General features: G+C 39.2%; 1 long non-coding RNA gene across 3 annotated transcripts in view; it reads right to left on the reverse strand.

Moving 5' to 3' along the window:
- The window catches only part of LOC139177102 (uncharacterized), a 245,302-nt gene that overhangs the window by 187,261 nt on the left and 41,898 nt on the right, over positions 1-16,143 (reverse strand). For 2 of the 3 annotated variants that reach the window (XR_011561535.1, XR_011561536.1), the window contains exon 1: positions 1,613-1,746. The exons of the other annotated variant lie outside the window; for it this stretch is intronic. This is a non-coding gene — a long non-coding RNA (uncharacterized lncRNA). Of the gene's footprint in view, positions 1-1,612; positions 1,747-16,143 lie in introns of those variants that run through there. 3 annotated transcript variants of the gene reach the window in all.

Consider the following 16,143-nt stretch of genomic DNA (forward strand, 5'->3'; position numbering starts at 1 on the left):
AGACTTTATTTTTCTGGGCTCCAAAATCACTGCAGATGGTGACTGCAGCCATGAAATTAAAAGACGCTTACTCCTTGGAAGGAAAGTAATGACCAACCTAGATAGCATATTCAAAAGCAGAGACATTACTTTGCCAACAAAGGTTCGTCTAGTCAAGGCTATGGTTTTTCCTGTGGTCACGTATGGATGTGAGAGTTGGACTGTGAAGAAAGCTGAGCGCTGCAGAATTGATGCTTTTGAACTGTGGTATTGGAGAAGACTCTTGAGAGTCCCTTGGACTGCAAGGAGATCCAACCAGTCCATTCTGAAGGAGATCAGCCCTGGGATTTCTTTGGAAGGAATGATGCTAAAGCTGAAACTCTAGTACTTTGGCCACCTCATGCGAAGAGTTGACTCATTGGAAAAGACTCTGATGCTGGGAGGGATTGGGGGCAGGAGGAGAAGGGGACAACAGAGGATGAGATGGCTGGATGGCATCACTGATTCTATGGACATGAGTCTGAGTGAACTCTGAGAGTTGGTGATGGACAGGGAGGCCTGGCGTGCTGCGATTCATGGGGTCGCAAAGAGTCGGACATGACTGAGCAACTGATCTGATCTGATCTGATATTATATATAATGAGATCACAAATTAAGAATTCACAGAGATAGGAGAAGGTAATATTTTAAGATACAATAGCTGAAATTATGAAATTAGGGATCCTCACCGCTGAGTAGGATAAATTAAAAAGAAAAACCATCACCCCATCAAAGAAACCCTAGTAAAATACAAAAACATATGAAATGTAAGAATACAATCTTTAAAAGCTACCAAAAAGAAGAGTCAGATTGCCTAATACACACACACACACACACACACACACACACACACACACATGAGACTTGGCTGCCGGCACATTTCTTATCAAAACTCTGGATATAAAAATTAAAGGACAGTAGTATACAGAATTTAGGGAAATTGTCAATCTAGAACTCTATACTAAATAATCAGTGAGATAATTGTGAAATTATCAAGAGTAAGAGTGAAATAAAGACATTTAAAAAAAAATATTGTGAGGACTTTCCTGGTGTCCAGTGGTTAAGAGTTCACCTGCCAATGCAGGAGACATGGGTTTGATCCCTGGTCCAGGAAGATCCCACATGCCATGGAGCAACTAGGTCCTCACATCAAGACTACTGACCCCAGACTCCAGAGCCTGTGCCCTGCAGCTACTGAGCCCATGAGTCACAACCACTGAAACCCATGTGCTGCAAGCACTGAAGCCACACACCCTAGAGCCCGTGCTCTACAATAGGAGAAGCCATCACAGTGAGAAGCCCACACACCAAAACTAGATAGTAGCCCCTACTCATTGCAACTAGAGAAAGCCCTTGAGCAGTAATGAAGACCCAGCACAGCCAAAAATAAATGAAATATTTTTTTTAATACTGAGAGAGTATATTACTGACAGACAAATGTTGCTAAAGAATTACAAATGGTTATACTTTGAGGAGAAAAGTACACTCTTGCTTGCAGGTACAAGCAAGAAAAACAGCATAGAAATTCATAAATGTATTTAAATAAGTAATGACTATTAAAAAACATATTTCTAAAAAGTAATGTCCAACTTACAGGAAGAAGAAGTAATTAAAAGAAGGCAGAATTTGGGAATTCCCTGGTGATCCAGTGGTTGGGACTCTACTTGTTCACTGTCAAAGTCCTGGGTTCAGTCCCCGGTTGGGGAAATAAGATCCCTCAAGCCATGCAGCCTGGTCAAAAAGAAGAAAAAGGTGGAATTTAAAACTACTTAGTGATGATCTGAATGATAAGACAGATCAGCTTAAAAGTTTCCTAAAGTCCTTCCATTATTCTGTAGGAAAGTGGAGATATTGCTCACTAAGCATATTAAAAACATAAAAGAAACCTCAAAAACAAGAGAAATAGAGTGTAAAACTTCTAAACTATTGCCAGAATAAAGAGAAAATAAGGAATAGGAAGAGAAGACAGGAAAGGAGTAGGAGTGGGAGAATCATAGTTATATAGAAAAAGCATTACCTCATAGAAATATATTCACATATGTCGGTGTATTAATTTAGATTCCCCAGAAGCACAACCTGAAACAAAGATCCAAGTGCAAGTCGTTTATTTGGGAAGTGATCCCCAGAAGCACTAGTTGGGGAATGGAAAAGTGAGACAAGAAAGGGAAGGCAGTCACAAAAGGGTATGTTATGAAACACGTTCTCATTGTGGATAACTGCAGCTTAGTCCTGTTGGAGATTTTTGAGCACTGCATCAAGTCCCTGCAGAATGAGTCCAGAGTGAAAAGGGGAGAAGAGGTTGGGGTGTATATTTATCAGTCAGTGGTTGAGAGATGCTGCTCGGTATAAGCTTTCAGATATTTTCACCCTAGACTGCATGTGGCTGAGCAGACTTCGGCTTCTTCTTTAGTCACGAATTATGTCCAACTCTTTGCAACCCCATGGACTGTAGCCCGCCAGGCTCCTCTGTCCAAGGCATTCTTTGGGCAAGAATAGTGGAGTGGGTTACCATTCCCTTCTCCAGGGGAACTTCCCAACCCAGGGGTCGAACTTGGGTCTCCTGAGCCACCAGGGAAGCTCAGACTCCAGCAGTTATGGAAAATTTCAGGCCAGGAGATATAGATGCTGCCATGGATATGCCAGCAAATTTGGAAAACTCAGCAGTGGCCACAGGACTAGAAAAGGTCAGTTTTCATTTCAATCTCAAAGAAGGCAATGCCAAAGAATGTTCAAACTACTGAACAGTTGCAACTCATTTCACACACTAGCAAAGCAATGCTGAAAATTCTCCAAGCGAGGCTTCAACAGTACATGAACCGAGAACCTACAGCTGTTCAAGCTGGACTTAGAAAAGGCAGAGGAACCAGAGATCAAATTGCCAACATTCACCGGATCATAGAAAAAGCAAGAGAATTCTAGAAACACATCTACTTCTGCTTCATTGATGACATTAAAGCCTTTGACTGTGTGGATTAAAACAAACTGTGGAAAATTCTTGAAAAGATGGGAATACCAGACCACCTGACCTGCCTCCTGAGAAATCTGTATGCAGGTCAAGAAGCAACAGTTAGAACTGGACATGGAACAATGGACTGGTTCCAAATTGGGAAAGGAGTACATCAAGGCTGTATATTGTCACCCTGTTTATTTAATTTCTATGCAGAGTACATCATGCGAAATGCCAGACTGGATGAAGCACAAGCTGGAATCAAGATTGCCAGGAGAAATATCAATAACCTCAGACATGCAGATGACACCACCCTTATGGCAGAAAGTAAAGAAGAACTAAAGAGCCTCTTGATGAAAGTGAAAGAGGATAGTGAAAAAGTGGGCTTAAAATTCAACATTCAGAAAAACTAAGATCATGGCATCTGGTCCCATCACTTCATGGCAAATAGATGGGGAAAAAATGGAAACAGTGCCAGGCTTTATTTTCTTGGGTTTCAAAATCACTGCAGATGGTGACTGCAGCCATGAAATTAAAAGATGCTTGCTCCGTGGAAGAAAAGCTATGACCAACCTAGACAGCATATTAAAAAGCAGAGACATTACTTTGCCAATAAAGATCTGTCTAGTCAAAGCTATGATCTTTCCAGTAGTCATGTATGAATATGAGAGTAGGACCATAAAGAAAGCTGAGCACTGAACTGATGCTTTTGAACTGTGGTGTTGGAGAAGACTCTTGAGAGTCCGTTGGATTGCAAGGAGATCAAATCAGTCAATCCTAAAGGAAATCATCCCTAGACATTCATTGGAAGGACTGATGCTGAAGCTGAAACTCCAAAACTTTGGGGACCTGATTGAAGAACTAACTCATTGGAAAAGACCCTGATGCTGGGAAAGATTGAAGGCAGGAGGAGAAGGGGACGACAGAGAAAGAGATGGTTGGGTGCCATCACCGACTCAATGGACATGAGTCTGAGCAAGCTCTGGGAGCTGGTGATGGACAGGGAAACCTGGCGTGCTGCTGTCCATGGGGTTGCAAAGAGTTGGATATGACTGAGCGACTGAACTGAACTGATAGATAGCTATGATGAGGCAGGGCATCCCAGAGCTTCCAATGTAAGCAGTGTTCATAATAAACTAAATCATTTAAATTGCCTACAAAAGCAGAGTCCTCAGATTGGATTTTTAAAAGAAGAAAATCACATATACATGCTGTTTAAAAGGAGACGTATATTATACATACATATTCCCTTGCTCTGAGAGGACCTAGAAGCAACGATATGGCAGTAGTAAATAGCACTCTTAGCTCCCACATTTTGGTTTCTAATACCATCCTCCAACAAAAGGTACCAAGGGTTCCTTGGAAGAATGGCTGATTCTAGGACTGGGCAGGGAAAAAATCTCACATTAAAGAAAGTATGCCAAAAGAACACAGGAGACAACTGAAGAGAGCTGCCGGTCCAAAGCTGGAACAATTTGAGGGAATAAATGAAGTAGATTGTATTATAACCTAAAGTCTAAAGTAAATATCCAGGAGTCCATGTGTATGTGTATATGAGTTCAATCTCAGTCGTAACTGACTCTTGGCAACCCCATGGACTATAGCCTGCCAGGCTCCTTTGTCCATGGAATTTTTCAGGCAAGAATACTGGAGTGGGTTGACATTTCCTACTCCAGGGGATTTTCTAGACCCAGGGGTCAAACCTGCATCTCTTTCATCTTCTGCATTGGCAAGTGGATTCTTTACCATTGCATCACCTGGGAAGTCCCCTGAATAGATAAAAGATTAAATAAATAGACGGAGGAGAAGAGACAAATATCCAGACATTAGAAGTTAAAATAATTTATGTAGATGCTACACCCTCAAGGAGGTGGAGCATAACTCCACTACTTAGGTGTGGACAGGACATTGGGACTTACTTCCAAGTATGAGAAGGATGGAGGGATGGGGTAGTGAAGAATCCTGACAAACACTACCTCTGCAGGTGATTAAGGTCAGCATCAACAGTGATAAGTCATAACGGTAGTGCATACCTTTGATAGAAGGTGATGAAAATGGCACTTCACCGGTGTGATCTTTCTCCCTAAACCCCACAATTTCAGTCTAATAATGAGATAAACATCAGAAAAAACCCCAATTGATGGATAGTCTACAAAAAACCTGACCAGAACTACTCAAAACTGCCAAAGTCATTTAAAAAAAAAAAAAGGAAAGTCTGAGACACTGTCACAAGCAAGAAAAGCAAGAAGACATGACAACTAAGTCTAATGTGGTATCCTAGACCAGATTCTGAGACAGAAAAAGGCAAAAACTGGGGAAAGCTAGGGACTTCCCTGGTAATCCAGTGGCTAAAACTCTGCACTCCCAATGCAGGGGACCCAGGTTCAATCCCTGGTCAGGGAGGTAGATCTCACATCCCCAACTAAAGATTCTTCAAGATGCAATGAAGATCGAAGATCCCACGTGCTGCAACTAAGACTCCGCACAGCTAAATAAATAAATACTTTTTTAAAAACTGGGAAGAGTTAAATAACCAAAGAATTAACTTTGGTTAATAATAATGTATCAACATTGGTTTGCTAATTATAACAAATGTAGCATACTAATGTAAGAAGTTATTAGGGGAAACTGGGTGCAAAGTATTTGGCAACTCTCTTTGCAATTTTTGTGTAAATCTAAAGCTGCACTAAAAAAAAGATAAAGCTTATTAAAAAAAAAAAGAGAGAGCGATAAAGAGAGAATGAAAGTAGAGACAGAAAAACAAATGCCAAACAAATATTCACCCACTTAGAGCTAGTATAACATAAGATAAAATGGGAGGCAAAAAAATGCTTAAGGCAAAAAGCATTACTAACAATAAAGATAGTCATTACTTTACAATTCACCAGGGAAAATATCACGATCTTATAAGCACCTGTCAACACAGCTTCAAAATATATGATTTGTATACTTTTTCCCCAAAAGCTTTAATTCTGAAGTAGGCTTCCAAACAAAGCTCACAATGTTCTTATTTTTTCCATTGTTTATCAGCTTCCTGTTCTGAACTGTGACATACTGAAAAATATTCCAAGTTATACTTCATGTAAGTTTGAGTGAAATTATGAAATTGTAAGTCCTTCCTTTGGGCAAAAGAAAAATGCCTCAAAAGCAACTCACATAGAGAATTATCAAGGATATTCCATGTTTAGACCTAACTGTTGGGTTTCTAATTTAGCATTAGCCTGAAGTAAAAACTCCTAACTCAGTGTCTCACTTGCTTAGAGTTTCCTCCCTCTCCAGACTGAAAGACACTACCTGAATTAGACTTCCATTTTATCAGGAATTGCACAGCACACAGCACCTCCAAGCTCTCAAAAAGCTTCCTGGAGACTTCCAGAACCGCAGGAATCCTCTTGGAGAGCATTCAGACTTTAGCATCTGGAGAGGTCATCCACAGAAGGAAGGTAAGAGATAAATACAAAAAAAGAGGGCTTTTTTTTTTAATTGCAGAAAGAAAAGAGGGACTCAGGTGGCTCAATTAACAAGTAAGCGAATATAGTTATAGAGTTTATCAGGAATGTATCACATGACATTTACACAGATTTACAAAAAGAGGGCAGGTTTGGTAAATTAGAAAATATGAAATGGTGATCAAGGTAGGAAAAATCCTGTCTTCTCAGGCAACAAGGAATTGTAAAAACCATGAAGTTTGTCATCATTATGTCAAGATTTCCCCTGTGCTACAGTTGAAAATGACAACAAAATTCCTAGTGAGGCCTGTATTAAGCTTACTGAAATATTAAACCAGACACCTTGTAGTCTAATTCTCAGTTGTTTCTAAGGTCAAAGGACAGTTTTTTCTTTCACATACTAAGTAAATATTGCCTAACCTGCACTTTATATTATACTTACACGTCACAAACACAACATATATTTAGAAGAATGAATACCTGCAACCATATTTTTTATATCCAAGGGATTTTCTAAATTAGAACCAATTAGGAAAGCTCAGTTATGCTATGCACCACATGTGTATGCATGACCTTAGTTCCCCAATCAGAGATTGAACCTCGGCCCTCAGCAGTGAAAGTATGGCATCTTAACCACTGAACCACCAGGGAATTCCTCAGAGGAAACTAATTTTACGTAACTAATTTGTTAAAATGCTAGTAAGTGGTCTCATTTTAAAATTTCTAAAATGAGTAATTTGTAAAGTTCGAAAAACTAACATTTATGAAGTGTCTCAAATCCAGCACTGTTTTATATGTAGAATTTTACTTAACATTTTACTTACAACATCATACAAGCTACATATTACAAAGCCTATTTTATATACCATGACTCAGAATGGTTAAGTGATTGCCCAAAGGCACAATAGCTGGCAAATGAAGAACTAGAACTTGAATTCACATCTCTGTGACCCAAAGCCTGAACATATTGCCCAGCATGTAACATGTCCCCAGTTCATATTTGAAGAACAAATGTTCAAAAATTAATTTTGAAATTTTGTGAGCCAAGACTACCAAATATTAATAACTCCTAAGAATCCAGTAACATCTAAAGAGAAAAATATTTGCTAATAATATACTCATATACACATTTAGCTGCGGATATTCTAAAAATTCAGTTCTGTTATCATGTGATCCTTATCTATAGTTTGAGAATAAACTTGAAAATCATATATCAGTGACTGAGAGTCAATATCCATTAAAACAGCGCTCAGTCCTATCCGAATCTTCGCGACCCCGTGAATCGCAGCACATCAGGCCTCCCTGTCCATCACCGACTCCCGGAGTTCACTCAAACTCATGTCCATCAAGTCGGTGATGTCATCCAGCCATCTCATCCTCTATCGTCCCCTTCTCCTCCTGCCCCCAATCCCTCCCAGCATCAGGGTCTTTTCCAATGAGTCAACTCTTCGCATGAGGTGGCCAAAGTATTGGAGTTTCAGCTTTAGCATCAATCCTTCCAATGAACACCCAGGACTGATCTCCTTTAGAATGGACTGGTTGGATCTCCTTGCAGTCCAAGGGACTCTCAAGAGTCTTCTCCAACACCACAGTTCAAAAGCATCAATTCTTCTGCGCTCAGCTTTCTTCACAATCCAACTCTCACATCCACACATGACCACTGGAAAAAACATAGCCTTGACTAGATGGACCTTTGTTGGCAAAGTAATGCCTCTGCTTTTCAAAATGCTATCTAGGTTGGTCATAACTTTCCTTCCAAGGAGTAAGTGTCTTTTAATTTCATGGCTGCAAACACCATCTGCAGTGATTTTGGAGCCCAGAAAAATAAAGTCTGACACTGTTTCCACTGTTTCCCCATCTATTTCCTATGAAGTGATGGGACCAGATGCCATGATCTTCATTTTCTGAATGTTTAGCTTTAAGCCAATTTTTGCACTCTCCACTTTCACTTTCATCAAGAGGCTCTTTAGTTCCTCTTCACTTTCTGCCATAAGGGTAGTGTCATCTGCATATCTGAGCTTATTGATATTTCTCCCAGCAATCTTGATTCCAGCTTGTGCTTCTTCCAGCCCAGCGTTTCTCATGATGTACTCTGCATATAAGTTAAATAAGCAGGGTGACAATATACAGCCTTGACGTACTCCTTTTCCTATTTGGAACCAGTCTGTTGTTCCATGTCCAGTTCTAACCATTGCTTCCTGACCTGCATAGGTTTCTCAAGAGGCAGGTCAGGTGGTCTGGTATTCCCATCTCTTTCAGAATTTTCCACAGTTTATTGTGATCCACACAGTCAAAGGCTTTGGCATAGTCAATAAAGCAGAAATAGATGTTTTTATGGAACTCTCTTGCTTTTTCAATGATCCAGCAGATGTTGGCAATTTGATCTCTGGTTCTTCTACCTTTTCTAAATCCAGCTTGAACATCTGGAAGTTCACGGTTCACATATTGCTGAAGCCTGGCTTAAAGAATTTTGAGTATTACTTTACTAGCGTGTGAGATGAGTGCAACTGTGCTGTAGTTTGAGCATTCTTTGGCATTGCCTTTCTTTGGGACTGGAATGAAAACTGACCTTTTCCAGTCCTGGGGCCACTGCTGAGTTTTCCAAATTTGCTGGCATATGAATGCAGCACTTTCACAGCGTCATCTTCCAGGATTTGAAATAGCTCAACTGGACTTCCATCACCTCCACTAGCTTTGTTCATAGTGATGCTTTCTAAGGCCCACTTGACTTGGCATTCCAGGATGTCTGGCTCTAGGTGAGTGATCACACCATCGTGATTATCTGGGTCGTGAAGATCTTTTTTGTACAGTTCTTCTGTGTATTCTTGCCACCTCTTCTTAATATCTTCTGCTTCTGTTAGGTCCATACCATTTCTGTCCTTTATTGAGCCCATCTTTGCATGAAATGTTCCCTTGGTATCTTTAATTTTCATGAAGAGATCTCTAGTCTTTTCCATTCTGTTGTTTTCCTCTGTTTCTTGGCATTGATCGCTGAGGAAGGCTTTCTTATCTCTCCTTGCTATTCTTTGGAACTCTGCATTCAGATGCTTATATCTTTCCTTTTCTCCTTTGCCTTTCACTTCTCTGCTTTCACAGCTATTTGTAAGCCCTCCTCAGACAGCCATTTTGCTTTTTTGCATTTCTTTTCCATGGGGATGGTCTTGATCCCTGTCTCCTGTACAATATCACAAACCTCCATCCATAGTTCATCAGGCACTCTGTCTATGATCTAGTCCCTTAAATCTATTTTCACTTCCACTGTATAATCATAAGGGATTTGATTTAGGTCATATCTGAATGGTCTAGTGGTTTTCCCTACTTTCTTCAATTTAAGTCTGAATTTGGCAATAAGGAGTTCATGATCTGAGCCACAGCCAGCTCCCAGTCTTGTTTTTGCTGACTGTATAGAGCTTCTCCATCTTTGGCTGCAAAGAATATAATCAATCTGATTTCGGTGTTGACCGTCTAAAACAGCTCTAGGAAAGGGAAAAAGTCCATTGAATGAACAAGAGGTATTTTGAACCAAAGAGTTCAACAACAGGTTCAGGTCAACCATTTATCAACTCACAGCATGGTGTGAAAAGCAGGAGGCCTCCATGGAATCATGTGATAGAACCATTTTAGCTTTCTTCTGACTGCTATCATATAGAATATCTTTCTCCATCATTTTACTTATAACCTATTTATGTCTTTAAATTTAAAATGTGTTTCTTGTAGACAGTATATAGTTCAGTTTTACTTTTTATCTAATCTGAAAATCTCTGCCTTTTAATTATGGTGCATATTGCTGCGATTCATGGGGTTGCAAAGAGTCGGAAACGACTGAGCAACTGAACTGAACTGAACTGATAACATATATGGGTTTCCCTGGTGGCTCAGACAGTAAAGAATCTGCCTGCAATTCGGTAGACCCGGGTTTGATCCCTGGGTTGGGAAGATCCCCTGGAGGAAGGAATGGCTATCCACTCCAATATTCTTGCTTGGAGAATTCCATGGACAAAGGAGCTTGGCAGGCTACAGCCCATGGGATCACAAAGAGTCAGACACGACTGAGAAACTAATACTTTCACTTTTATAGCATATACTAAATATAATTATTGGGAAAAAAGGGTGAATTAGCAGTTTTAAACTTTCCATAAAGGAAAGCCTACGATCAGAAGACTTCACTGATGAATTCTACCCAAGATCTAAAGAATTAATATAAATTCTTCCTAACTATTCAAAACAAATAGCAGAAGGGAAAATCCTTTCCAACTCATTTTATGATGCCAGTATTACACTTATATTAAAACCAGAGAAAGACATCACAAAAAAAGAAAAATCTCTTATAAATATATATACACAAATCCTCAAAAAATACTGCCAATCAAAATCCAAATGTATCCCAGGAATGAAAGGTTGGTTTAACACTCAAAATCAATCAATGTAATATACCATGTCAATTGAACAAAGGACACATACATGATCATCTTGATAAATGCATAAACTCTATTTGACAAAATATAATACCTTTTCATAATTAAAAACATCAAAAAAGTAGGAATAGAAAGTAACTTTCTTAAATTGATAAAAGGTATCTATGAAAAACCCATAGCTAACATGGTGAAAAACAAAATGCTTTCCCCCTAAAATTGAGACCAAGACAAGAATGTCTATTCTTACCACTACTATTCAACGTTGTACTGGAGGGTGTGCCAGGTCAATTAGAAAAGAAAAGGAAATAAATAACCAGACTGGAAAGGAAGAAGTAAAACTGTCTCTATTTACAGATGACATGATAATACATATAGAAAAATCCTTTAAAATCCACTAAAAAACTACTAGAACTAATAAACATATTTAGCAAGGTTGCAAGATACAAGATCAATACAGAAAATTAATCGTATTTCTCTGCACTATCAACCAGTAATCTAAAGTTGAAATTAAGAAAATAACTTCATTTATAATACCATCAAAATAATAAAATGTTTAGGAATAAATTTAACAAAAGATGTTTAATATTCTTATTCTGAAAAGATAAATACATAAAAATATAAATATAAAACACATTGAAAGAAATTAAAGAAGGCCTAAAATAAATGAAAAGACACCCATGTTCATGAATCAGAAAATTTAAGATTGTTAAGATGGCAATACTTCTCAAATTGGTCTACAAATTCAGTGAAATTCCTATCAAAACTCCAGCTGCTGTCTTTATGCAGAAAGTCACCAGCTGTCCTAAAGTATCCACATATGGAAGTGGAAAGACCTAAAATACCCAAAACAATCTTGAAAAATAACAAAGTTAGAATACTCGCACTTTGCCATTTCAAAATTCACTGTAATCTAGAATAATCAGAACAGTGGGATGTTGACCTAGGATAGACATATAGACCAATGAGAGTCCAGAAATAAATCCTCATATTTGTAGTCAATTGATATTTGACAAAGGTGCCAAATCAGTTAAAAGGGAAAAAACAGTATTTTCAACAAATGGATAGGGATTGTTCCCTTCCTTACACCATACACAACAATTAATTTAAAATGCATCATTGCCAACTTTTTGGTGGTCCACTGACTAAGACTCCATGCTCCCAATGCAGGGGGCCTGGATTCAATCCCTGGTCAGAGAACTAGATCCCACATGCCTCAGCTAAAGATCCCATATGCTGCAATGAAGACTGAAGATCTGGAGTGCTGCAACTAAGACCTGGCACAGCCAAATAAATAAATTAATTAAATAAATGCATCATTGATCAAAATATAAAGGCTAAAACTATAAAATTCCCAGGAGAAACCATAAGCATAAATCTTCATGATTTAAGGTTAGGCAAATCTTACTTAAATATGATACTAAAAACTATAAGCAAACAAGTGGAGGAAATAGATAAACTGAATTTCATAAAAATTTTAAACTTTTATGCTTCAAAGAACACGATCAGGAAAGTAAAAAGACCACTTACCCATGAAATAGAAAAAAATATTTGAAAACCTGATAAAAGACTTGCATCCAGAATATATAAAGAACTCTTACAACTCAACAGTAAGGAGACAAGAAAATTTAAAAATGAGCAGACTTAAATTGGCATTTGTTCAAAAAAGATATATAAATGACTAATAAGCACAAGAAAAGTTGCTCAACATCATTAGCAATCAGCAAAACGCAAATCAAAACCTCAGTGAAATACCACGTCACACCCACTAGGATGACTATAAACAAAAAGGCATCCAAAGGTCTTCCCTAGTGGTCCAGTGGTTGAAAACTCATGCTTCCACTGCAGGGGGTGCAGGTTTGATCCCTGGTCAGGGAACTAAGATCCCACATACTGTGCAGCACAGCCAAAGGGGGGAAAAAAGACATTCAATAAAAGCAAGCATTTGTGAAGATATGGGGAAATCAGAACCTTCTTACACTGCTGGCGGGAATGTAAAATGGTGCAGCCACCTTGGCAAACAGTGGTTGCCAAATGGTTGCCAATTCTCAAAGCATTTAATGTTAGATCACCCACCCATCACATGACCTAGCAATTCCTGGGCACACAGTCAAAAGAAATGAAAACATATACCACAAAAACTTGTACATGAATGCTTATAACAGAATTATTCATAATAGCCAAAAGGTAGAAACAACCCAAATTTCCATCAACTGACAAACAAATAAAATACCGTGTATCCATACAATAGAATATTATTTGACCACAAATGGGAAGGACATACTGACACATGCTATAACATGGATAGACATCAAAAACATTATGTTAAGTGAAAGAAGTCAGTGTTACAAGGACTACATTTTATATGATTCCATTAATATGAATGGAGAAGAAAAATCTGTAGAGACAGAAAGTAGATTAGGGGTTACCTGTGACTGGGAGAGAAGGCCAGAGGGGTAGAAGTGATAGGTAGAGGTTACAGGGCTTCATTTTTGAGATGATCAGTTCAGCTGCTCAGTCATGTCTGACTCTTTGCAACCCCATGGACTGCAGCACACCAGGCCTCCCTGTCCATCACCAACTCCTGGAGTTTACTCAAACTCATGTCCATTGAGGTGGTGATGCCATCCAACCATTTCATCCTCTGTCATCCCCTTCTCCTCCCACCTTCAATCTTTCCCAGCATCAGGGTCTTTTTCAATGAGTCAGTTCTTCACATCAGGTGGCCAAAGTTTTGGAGTTTCAGCTTCAATATCAGTCCTTCCAATGAATATTCAGGACTGATTTCCTTTAGGATAGACTGGTTTGATCCCCTTGTAGTCCAAGGGACTCTAAAGAGTCTTCTCCAACACCACAGTTCAAAAGCATCAGTTCTTCGACATTTAGCTTTCCTTATAGTCCAACTCTCCTTTGACTGTGTAGATCACCATAAACTGTGGAAAGTTCTTAAAGAGATGGGAATACCAGACCACCTGACCTGCCTTTTGAGAAATCAGTATGCAGGTCAGGAAGCAATAGTTAGAATGGACATGGAACAACAGACTAGTTCCAAATAGGGAAAGAAGTATGTCAAGGCTGTATATTGTCACCCTGCTTATTTAATTTATATGCAGAGTACATCATGAGAAACGCTGGGCTAGATGAAGCACAAGCTGGAATCAAGATTGCCGGGAGAAATACCACCCTTATGACAGAAAGCAAAGAACTAAACAGCCTCTTGATGAAAGTGAAACAGGAAAGTGAAAAAGTTGGCTTAAAACTCAACATTCATAAAATGAAGATCATGGCATCTGGTCCCATCACTTCATGGCAAATAGATGGGGAAAAAATGGAAACAGTGGCCGACTTTATTTTCTTGGGCTTCAAAATCACTGCAGGTGGTGACTGTAGACATGAAATTAAAAGAGACGCTTGCTCCTTGGAAGAAAGGCTATGACCAACCTAGACAGCATATTAAAAAGCAGAGACATTACTTTGCCAACAAAGGTCTGTCTAGTCAAGGCTATGGTTTTAACAGTAGTCATGTACGGATGTGAGAGTTGAGATGCTTGAAATGTTTTAAAACAGACTGTGGTGGGACTTCCCTGGCAGCCCTAGTGGTTAAGACTCCACCTTCCAATACAGAAGGTGCAAGCTCAATTCCTGGTCAGGGAGCTAAGATCCCACATGCCTCGCAGCCAGAAAACCAGAACATAAACAGCTGAAACAATATTGTAACACATTCAGTAAAGACTTTTAAAATGGTCCACATCAAAAAAATCTTTTAAAAAAATTTTTATTAAAAAATATAAAATGGACTGTGGTGATGGTTGCACGTATCTGTGAATATATATAAGAATCAATGGATTACATACGTTAAATGAATGGATCTTATGGCATATAAACTGCATTTCAATACAGCTTTTAAAAAACTAACAAACCTGATATTAGGTTAAATAAGATTAAGTACAGAGGTAATTACTAGAACAAAAATATCAACCTTACTTAATATCCAAATAAAAGTAAACAAAGAAAATATCAAGTAGAGAAGGAAATACAGCAAATATAATACATGGTAATTATAACATGACAAAGTGGATTAATTCATGTGGATGAAATTAAGCCCATTCAGAGGATTAACTGGTTTATTAAAACAAGATGTCCAATTTGGCTCATAAAGCAAGACTCACCTATATGCTGATATAAGAGACACATATGAACATAAATGATTGAGAAAGGCTGAAAATAAAGGGATCAGCAAAGGTTAACAGGCAAATGGAAACAATAAGAAAGCAGTGAAATGTCAAGGCTTGATCTGCATTTTTAAAAGATGGCTCCAATTTCTGTGTGGAGAATGAATTGAGGGAGTGTTCCATATACAAGCGAGAAACGGCCTCTGTATACTGGCCCCTTGGTTATCTATTTCTTAACTGCCGGTTGTCTACTTGTATTTCTTCACCATTAGCTCAAGAGCTCACAGACACCAAACTCAAATTTTTACATATGAATTGTTTGAAAAGAGCCCAAACAAGCAAATTTTTAGCTATTCAGGGCCTCCTTGCCTTGCATAGTCCACAAAACCACACCCAGTATCTCAAGTCCATTGCTAAGGCAAAGACTTGTGGTTACAAGACCTTTGGAGCACCCTGACCCAGAGACTCCCACTGTGCTGCCAAAGGACACCACCTGGACCACCAGAAATGCCCCTTCCCTGCCGACAGGCCCCTTGCCCTCACCCCTTCTGAGCAGCAACTCCCATGTTGTAGCCTCTGGACAGATTTTCACTGAGAGGGACTTCCTCAGCAGAGAACTGTCAAAGCATCACCCAATAAAACTTAGGTGTGCTACTGTGACCTCATTGTCATATCATTTTCCTCGATTAGGCCCCCACAGCCCCCAGTCCCCTATAGGAGGCAGTCTCCCAGATGACACATGACAAAGGCTAGACTAGAGAGGGTGGATATGGGATGTGGAGAAAGGTGGATGGACTTGGAGCTCCAAAGCCAGGATCTAGGAAAGAATGGTAATGGCAACACCACTGATAATGGTAAGGAAAGAAAAGATGTCAGTAACCCTCAAAAAGCACAATGTCAGTAGGACCACAGATCACAGGTAAAAAATGGGGCTTCCATGGTAAATATGGACTTCTGCCCAGAGGGAGGGCTTGGCACATAGGAGAAATTCTGAACTCTTGAGTTAGCCAGTCTGTTTTCCCAACTTCTTTCATGTCAACTTCTGGTAAGAAATACATTTTGTGGGTGCTTCCCTGGACATCCAGTGGTTAAGAATCCACTTTCCATTGCAGGGGACATGGATTTGATCCCTGGTCAGGGAACTA

The sequence above is a fragment of the Bos indicus genome, chromosome 18 (genome assembly GCF_029378745.1).
Source record: "Bos indicus isolate NIAB-ARS_2022 breed Sahiwal x Tharparkar chromosome 18, NIAB-ARS_B.indTharparkar_mat_pri_1.0, whole genome shotgun sequence".
NCBI classification, from domain to species: domain Eukaryota; kingdom Metazoa; phylum Chordata; class Mammalia; order Artiodactyla; family Bovidae; genus Bos; species Bos indicus.